The following is a 5,456-nucleotide window of genomic DNA, read 5'->3' on the forward strand; positions in this document are numbered from 1 at the left end:
ATCCAAGCTATTTGTATGCAGACAGGATGCCAATCTTGTGCATTACGGATTTGGGAATGTCCTTCCAGCTCTGGTTTATTTAACTCCTTCTGTGCTCCCCTAAGAAGATCCAGAACACATCCACTGTGGTTTGCTCCCAGAGTTATTCCAGCCTTTCAGCCTGGTGTTCCAGCCCCACAGTGGCAGGAATACTCACCATCTCCCAGGGTGGATAAAGACCATTTCCAACATTTAAGAACTCCACATCTGCAAGGAGCCACTTGGAAAAGCTCTAAATAAAACAGAAAAACTCTGGAAGAACTGGAACTTGGGCAGCCAGAGGGGTGTGCTGGTTCCCACACCCATGTGTTTTCCCAGCTATTTGAATTTCTGTTTGATTTCCCATCTCCCTTTGACTTCCCTGCTCCTGCTCCTCTCTCTGTTTCTCTCCTGTATCCTGGAATCTGTGTGCCAGGCCTGACACACTCCAGATGAGAGACAGGAAAGTTCTCTGCTGCTCTCCAGATTTGTCACGGACCAGCAGCACTTCTGGCATTACAAAAGGGATCATAGAGATGGCGAAAAAGGGGGATGAAATACAGCTTGGAAGTAGGATAAAGGAGCCTTGTTTTAGCAAGGGAGAAAAGAAGTAAAGTTGTAGGCAGAGAGAAAGGAAAGTGGATGAGCACCGTGATTCCTGGAAAATGAGCAGGATGTGATTGGAACAAATCATACAGACCAGGAGGAGAACAGAAGGATTAAACTGTGTTTCTTCACTGAAAGGTTTGTCCAGGGCAGTGGGGAGTCCCCATCCCTGGAGAGGTTTAAAGGTTGTGAATGTGGCACTTGGGGACATGGGGCAGCAGCTGGACTCGATGAGCCCAGGGCTTGGCCAATCTGAATGATCCTGGGATACAGGATATTTTGGGTTCTTTGTTTGCATAAGATCCATCCTAGATGGACATAAAGAAGAAACAATTTGAATTCTTCTCTTTTTTCCCCTGGTTGATATGAAGAGATGAGAACTGACAGAGAAAAATCCCATCCAAGTCAGTTCCTAGGGAAAATCATTCCATCAGCTGGAGCTGGTTTTTACTCATGAGTGAAGGTTCAGAGGGACCTACACCTCAGCACTTACCAAACTTGTATTTTATCAGCACAACGTATTCAGCACTGGCATTAAAATATTGAATAAAACATTCCTAAAAGGAAAAGCTTTGTGAAAACATCTCCTTTTGCTCTCAGGTACCGTCAGAGGTGAATGACAGGGCTGTGTTCGTTCCAGTCTTAGCAGTTGAAACAAAGAGCAACTGCAAAAAAATTCATGGGAAAATGCCCAATTTGCCCACACATTGCTTGAATTCCATGAATGGATCTTTCTCTTGCAGCAGGCACGAGGCAATCAGCCTTACATAAATGCCCTACATCATCCGAGTAGTCACTTTCTGCTCTTCCAAATCCAACAGAATTATTTATAGCCTGCCATGAAATATTCATGGAAAAGTGTCCATTGCCTGAATTTCTGCTAAAGAGTAATTTAGCTTGGGTTTTTGCTTTTCTTGCTATCAGAATAATTTAGGTCAGGCAAGAAGCAACAATCTCATGTGCCTACAAAGCCCTTGTGAGGAGCATGACAAAGGTTTTGGGTTTGGAGCAGGTATTTTGTAAAACCACGGTGATCAATAGGCCCAGTCCAGCTCAAGTCAATGATTAGTCCAATATTTCCAGCGATTTCAGCCTGCTGAAGCCTCAGAAGCATTTTTAATTACCACAGCTGATTCTCCCCATAGCCAAAGCGCTGTTACAGGCACCAGAGCAGGCACAGCAAATCTGCATTTCCTGGGGCCAGGAACAAACCAAAGCAGCCCTGCCTCATCCCTCCCAGGGCCTGCAGCAGAATTTTCCTGTTTGAAACTCCTGAAATAACCACTCCAAAGGCACAGGAGCAGCGTGGCTCCTGCTTTGGAGCTGGATGCAGTGAAAATTGGTGCTGTAACCTCAAGGGCTGTTGAACAGGGGCCAAATAATGTCATCTTTGTGCTGACATGTTTCACAGTAGCATTAAATAAATCTCCTGGTTAAATAAATATTCCTTTCCCCCACATCTTCAATATTTTATAGATTTTTTTTTTTAACTAATATGCTCATCTTCACCTGCAGATAATAAATAAGCAATAAACCTGAAGCAATAGATTGGGGGGAACATTAAAGTGCAATACAATAAATATATATGTGTGTCAATGAAAGCTGGATATCCATATATTTATTTATTTATGCGTGTCTTACAAGGAATTATTACTTCCAAAGGCTTTGAACTGCCATTTTCCCTTGAAGGAGTTGAGATTTTATGGCTGGCAGGTGTCATGAGAACATCTCCATTGCCATTGCCAGCAGGAGCTGCTCCCACCCCTCGCTCCCGGCTCTGCTGGGTGACGCCCTTGAGGCAGGATGGTGTGAGAGGACTCCACTTCAGAAAGCTTGAGAGTAGAACTCTGATTTATTTCAAATACATTGGTCTTTTTATAGAGAGCATCGTCCAGCCCAATTCCATTGGTCCTGAAGTAAAAACATTTCATGTCATTGGTGTGCAGTGAATGACACTCAGTGGCAGAACTTACCTATAAACCATGGGAACAACAAGAGAGATAAATTTCCCTTCACAGACGCCATAATATTGTAAAAAAATCATCCAAAAACCCCAACCAACCCTATAAATCACCAAATACTATTAAAACTTACATATAAGAACTTTAAGAGGGTTTTCATGTGATAAATTGAAGTATCTAAAGAACTCCTCTATCTAGAAAAACATATGACAAATATAAATATTACATAGCAACTGTTTAGACAGTCAGACAGAAAAATGCATTTTCAGAATGGCATTGCCTGCCAATCTAAATGTCACATTACTCAATCAAATTAAAACACACCTCTGAATATTTTAACGTTAATTTTCGAAACTTCCCACAGCACAGCAGTTCCAAGCCATTCCCCCCATTCCTGCTCTCCTCTTGCTCCTGTCAATTTTGCCTGCCTGCATATTAGATGTGTATTTATAATTAAAAAGCAGCCTTTGCTGCACCGTTAGCCCAAAAAGGTTCTGTACATCACATGCTACAGGATGTAATGGATAAATAATAGGATATATCTCCTTCACCTCGGGAAGCTGCTCCCACACGATGAAAAGGGAATCAGAACAACGCACCTGAATGTCAAGGAGTGGAACAAGAAGAATCAAAAATTCCCTGCTCCTGCACAGGGCTGTCATTACCATTCGAAATAATCCATCTCCCCCCAAATTCCTGCGGATAATGAAAAGGAAGAAGTGTTATCAGCAAGCAGGTGTTTTTCCCATTGCTACCAAATAATTTAGGGCAGAATGTAATATTTTGACAGCGTGGCTATGTGGGAGTGTGAGCAGCTGTCAGGCAGGAATTCCCCTCCCAGACAAAGCTGTGTGAGAGGAATGATCTGGAACGACATCAAAGGCTCCCCACCCCGAGGAGGTCGGGCAGAGACCCGGGATGTGACACACAGCATCACGTCCACGGCATCTGCTTGTTTGTTGTGCCAAACGGGGGGAATTCGGGCTGATTCCCAATTCTGTCCTCTCAGCACCACAGAACCAAGCCATGGAAGGAGCTGGGAGCTGGAATGGTTTGGTTAATGAGGCACTGGGATGGTGGTTTGGATTTCACCGCCCACGGAGGCTCCACACCTTCTGAAGGATTCTGTGATGCCACTGAAATCCTCATCCCTTTCCTCACATGCTGGCTGCTGCCAGGTGTGCACTGTGAATTTCAGAGCCTAGGTGCAAAGCAAGGTCAGGCCTGCCCAGGTAATAAATACGCAGCAAAGGTGAGCGAAAAGTCAAGAGGAAATCTCGGGATCAGCTTGGGCTGATTTCAGTGGGAATACATTCCCAGCTCCAGGTGAGCATGGCACAAATGGCTCTGGAGCTCCCAGACCCTGGAATTTCGCTGTTCCTTGTGCTGGAGGCACCTAAACACCACCCACAGAGCTCCTGTTTGCTGTGACCTCGGCAGGGAATTTCCTTCCAACGCCTTTCCCTCCTGCAGGTGGGATAAAGGCATCAATATTCGATGTTAGCCACGTTTGCCCTGCTGAGAAAAGCAGAGGATTTGCTGTCACATTTGAGCAGGACAGAGCTGCTCTGGTGGATCCCAACCTTTTCCTGATCCCATTCCCAGATTGTCACCTCCTGTCCCCGCAGAGTGCGTTGGGAGCAGCCTGGGCTCTCCTGGGGCTGGGACCTTCCCCTCCTCTTCCTCCTCCTCCTCCTCCTCGCAGGAGCTGCCTGAGGAACCGTGGCCTCATTTAACCTGCACCAATTCCCTCAGAGCTGGCAATAAATATTGGGAATTGCTGGAGAGCACATTCCCGTGGGGAGGAAAAAGGAGCGTTTCCATATGGGCTCAGCCTGGGCTCTTTCCCTCAGGAGAATCTGCCTGCAGATTTAAATAGAAAATAACCCAAATTTAAATCCCAGCATTCCTCTGATTCTCTGCTTTCTTTCTGCCTCTCTCCATCCCCTTTCATAATCATGTTTAAACCCTGCAACCCAAAAGAGCTCTCTCCAACTCCATGTAAATTCACATTCCTGGGAGTTTTTCTTCCAGTTTGTGACAGTGTGATTTGCTGCACAACATCTAAAGCTCCACCATGTCACTTAATCCTTTTCTATTTCAGTAAAAGCACAAATCACAAGTGGGATTTGGTGGGTTAGAAAAGGACAAATCAAAACTAAAAGGCAACGTTTCTCTAGCTATTGGAGAAGAAAGGGAGGAAAACAGTTCACCTGTGATAAAACCTGCTTTAATCAGCAGTTATTCTTTAGAAGAACTTTCAATGTAACAGAGATAAATACGTTTAAATTCTTCAAAATATGACATGCTTTTCTATTCTTCATTTATCATTTTTGTATGAGAATTGATTGTCTTTACATTACACAGCCCCATCTGTTCAAACACAAAGTTACCATTAAATAAAAGCCAGCGATCAGGAATTCAGCGTTAATGGCAATATTATGAGTGCAGGAAAGCTGTGCCTGCATTCCCAGCTCTCCATGCTTTCCACTGAGGACTGGTGCATTTCCTCCGCATCCAGATTTTGCTTTAAATAAAATAAATGTGGTATTTACCTATTGACAAAGCCAAGGGAAGAAATTGTTCCTGCCACCAGCCTGGCTGCTAAAAATAAAGGCAGAGAATTCTAATCTCAAGAGGCAGTTAAAAGAAGCAAGGAAATTCTTCTGCATAACACAACAGCTTTTCCTTTCCCTTTCCAAGTTCCCCTCCACACAGACACTTTCTTTTCCTGGATTTTTGCAGTAGGAGGGAAAAACCCCATTTAAATTTCCCTGCAATAGCAGAGATTGCAGCAATAACCCCTGACCCAGCAAAGCAAAACAAACTAGAGGAAAATCTTTGGATTTCAAGGACTTTGACCAAAATAAA

The 5,456-nt window shown here is 44.2% G+C and overlaps 1 long non-coding RNA gene across 1 annotated transcript; it reads right to left on the reverse strand.

The window, feature by feature from the left end:
- Positions 1-2,235: 2,235 nt before the first annotated feature.
- Positions 2,236-4,451, reverse strand: LOC140684986 (uncharacterized). The gene is made up of 3 exons (XR_012058052.1): positions 4,199-4,451; positions 3,185-3,281; positions 2,236-2,597 (listed from the first exon to the last, which is right to left on the reverse strand). It is a non-coding gene; the product is annotated as an uncharacterized lncRNA (long non-coding RNA).
- Positions 4,452-5,456: the final 1,005 nt, after the last annotated feature.

Source organism: Taeniopygia guttata, chromosome 12, assembly GCF_048771995.1.
Source record: "Taeniopygia guttata chromosome 12, bTaeGut7.mat, whole genome shotgun sequence".
NCBI classification, from domain to species: Eukaryota; Metazoa; Chordata; class Aves; order Passeriformes; family Estrildidae; genus Taeniopygia; species Taeniopygia guttata.